Genomic DNA, 3607 nt, shown 5'->3' on the forward strand with positions numbered 1-3607 from the left:
TTTGTAATTAGTCTACCAAACAAGACGCTGTTTCCTCACGTGACAGAGTCCAGTGCGCTATAACCATTGAGCAGGCTTCTTCCTTCCTCTTCCGCCATCCCTATCATGTGACTTTGCTGTTTGTCTCAGTTACTTTTCTGCTGCTGCGATGAAACACCATGACCATGGTGTAGAAGAATGAGTTCATTGGGCTCATAGTTGCAGAGGGTGGGAGTCCGTGATGGGGAAACGAAGGCATTCGCAGGGAGCTGAGGCTCACATCTTAAACTGCGAGCATGAAACAGAACACACTAGGAATGCCCGAGGCTTTGAACTCAAACCACCCTTCCGAAGCATGTCCCTCAGCAAGGCCGTGACCCCTGACCTACCCGAACAGCATCACCAGCTGGGGACCACGTAGTCACGGATTTGGGCCTCTGGAGGACATTCTTGTTTAAACCATCACAGTTCTGGTTTTATTTCAGACCTTTATTAACAGGTGCTTGCAGCTTGCTGACTTTTTTGAAAAAACTAAGTTGTAAACTTTTATGACAAATTAAAAAGGAAGTTCTTAAAAAAAAATCTCAACTTGACCAGATATGAAATAATTCAAAAACCCATAAAGGTGTGTTGAGAAAAGGTAGGCAAAACAAACACAAACAAACAAACAAAAAACATGTTTGTCATTACCAGAAAGAGACATCTTTAGGTAAAAATAATAAAAACCCTCATGCTGCATAGATAATGCAGATAATTAGTTCTCCTGTATCCGGTCAACAGAAAAACAGCAAGCACTTAGGGTGTTCAGCTCCAATCTTTGTTCTTATTGCTGGAAATTCATATTCGTTTCTTCTTGTTGGATGACTAACCTGCATGAGGGTAGAGACGGTAACCCGACATTTCCTCAGCCCCGCCCTGCTCAGCCTCTGGAGCCCACTGGTGGATCAGCTGCTTTTGTCTCTTCACCATCTTGTGGTTTGGGTTTTTCTGGGCATCTACATCAGCAATTGGATTTGCAGCGACACCGACATTGAGGTGGCTGCTGACCCCGAGTCTCATCTCCTTGAGTTCCCATCTCCTCTTCATTGCTGTCTTCTCTAGGCTGACTTCGGCAAGGAGGGGCCCTGCAAAACTCATGGTCTGTAATCCCTGTGATCTGTGTCACTGGTCTACCTTGCTTTCCTGCTCCCCGGTTATCAGCCCCTCCATCACTCCTTGCACAGGACAGTTGGAATGCTGTGGCCATTGCCCACAGGGTCTCAGCATTTCAGGAGGGAACCTTCACCTGAAGTGGGGCCGGTAGGGCAGGCATTGTTGGCTTTGGCCTTCAGAAGCACTCTTCAATCCCTTGTTCTTTTCCCCACTTTCAATATCCTGGTAATTTTGCTGGTAATTGCATGGACATGGATGGTGCCTATAATGGTCACGGTCTGCTGCATATTTACTGCATTGAACTGGAACCCCACTAGGCCTGCAACATTGGAGGCCTCCACACCCTTTTCTCCTTCAACAACATCAACCCCCACTGTCCCTCCAACCCCTATGCTGCGAAGGTAGTTCCTGGGTTATTCTTTACAGCAGTCTGGTGTACAAGTGCATCTTCCTTGGTAAGCTTTCTGTTGATGAAACCATATCAGTTTCTTACATTGAACAATTTTATTGTTCCCAAAACCTTCCTTGCAATAACCTTCTTGTCCCTGTGGGAGGGTGCTGATGTGAGGCCACCCAGTCACCACTTGCCTGCTTGGTGGTTTTCAGCCTCTAGGTTCATGGTTGTGGTGGTGGCAGTGACTGGGGTTGGTGGCTACTGCTGCTGCTCCTCTCCAGGGTGTGATGGCGAGTAGGACTGCATGGCAGTGGGGCTCTCTCTACCCCTGCTATAGTTCTGAAGACAGTAGATGAGTGCTCCGTCTACCAGCATTAGGTTTCAGACATGGGAAGTTTAAAGAATAAATAAAAGTGAAGGATCCTGTGTTGGCTGAATCTGTGCTGTTTTACAAGCTTCCTAAAATTGGCACCAGGAATTAATCTTGTATCTCTTTGCCTAGAAATGTGACACACTGAAACTCCTCTTTGCAGGAATCAGAGGAAGTGTGCAATAGTGTGTGTACAGGTGTTTATGGGGAGAACAGGTAACTTACAGGACTCTAGTGAAATTATCTGAGCTGCAGGTACAATGCCTAGCACAAAATCAGCACTCGGTTCTAGGCACTGGCCATCATTGCTTTGCCCAGTTGCTTAGTCATTACTTCCAACCTTTCTACAGAGGTGCAATATTTATGGGCTGCAGTGGTCTGTTTTCCTTTGCTTTAGCATACATTTTATTTCCAATGCATCCTTTTAGTGCCACTAGCAATGAGCCAAAATTCAGATATGTGTTAGGGCAAAAGGCAGCTCCTTCCTGCTGTACAATAATCTTTTTGTACACTGTAAATATGTATTACTCTCATTGGTTCATAAAGAGCCAACTGGCTGATGGCTAGGCAGGATTTGGGGGGCAGAGAGAGCTCAGAGTCTCAAGAGTTCGAGGAGATGCAGATGAAGCAGGAAATGAACATGTGCTGAGATAAGGTTTGAATGGTAGAACATAGACAAAATATGGGTTAATTTAAGATGTAAAAGCTAGTTAGTAACAAGCCTAGGCTATCAGCCAAGCATTTATAATTAATTTCTTTGTGTGGTTATTTGGAGAGCTGGCTAGCAATTCCTACAAAAAACTCAGCCTACAAATGGTGCCTCATATTAGGTGCCAGATAATGTGATTACTTTTTACAACTTATTAAGTAATAAAACTCATAGACAAATATTAAAGACAAAAACCTGAGACAATCACAAACAACCACAAAACTCACATCGCAGCCATTGGCTTCCCTGCTGGAAAGGGCCTCACATCCTTCTGGCCCACCTACTCTTCTCCAGCGCCTCTCTTTCTCAAGTTCACTGGGGAACTCTATGATCCATTCTGACCAGCAGAATGTGAGCGCCAACTCTCAGGTCAACACCTTGACTCCACTGAATGTCAGACCACAACACCTCCCATTCCTGTCAGTCATGTATCTCCACTTTAGTCAAAAGATCTCACTCAGTTTGAATCCTTTGGCCTCAGCCTAGCCCATCACATGTGCTCAACCCTGTTTGACTCTCTGGAGGCAACAGCGGAGTTTCCTGTTACAAACATACCCCCAATCAAAAGTAAGAAAGCCTTTGGTATGTATTGTGGTATTCGATTTGGTATGTCAACTTGGATGGGCCATAGTGGCCAGAAACATGTCACACATTCTGGACGTTTCTGGGAGGGTGTTTTTACACGAGATTAACATGCAAATTGGTTGACTTGAAAGCACTTGACTTTTCCATAAAGTGGATGAGTCTCATCCAGTCAGTTTTGAAAGTCTGAGTGGAAGATGGGCCTGGCTTTCCTGCAAGCAAGCAGGAATCTGCCAGCAGAACCAGTCTCTAGACTGAGACTGTAGCTCTCCCCACATCTCCAGCCTGCTGGCCCACCTGCTTACTATACTTGTCAAACCTTGCTAATCCATGAGCCAGTTCTTAAAATAGCACTCAAACAACTCCGTCTCTCCTCTTCCTCTCTCCCTCTCTCCCTCTTCCTTAATTATATCTATAAGAA

At 45.2% G+C, this 3607-nt stretch overlaps 1 pseudogene; it reads right to left on the reverse strand.

Annotated features, from left to right (window-relative positions):
- Nucleotides 1-843: 843 nt before the first annotated feature.
- Nucleotides 844-1705, reverse strand: LOC128112383 (Y-box-binding protein 1-like; annotated as a pseudogene).
- Nucleotides 1706-3607: the final 1902 nt, after the last annotated feature.

The sequence above is a fragment of the Peromyscus californicus genome, unplaced genomic scaffold, assembly GCF_007827085.1.
Source record: "Peromyscus californicus insignis strain IS unplaced genomic scaffold, ASM782708v3 Scaffold_17__1_contigs__length_78620276, whole genome shotgun sequence".
In the NCBI taxonomy this organism is placed as follows: domain Eukaryota; kingdom Metazoa; phylum Chordata; class Mammalia; order Rodentia; family Cricetidae; genus Peromyscus; species Peromyscus californicus.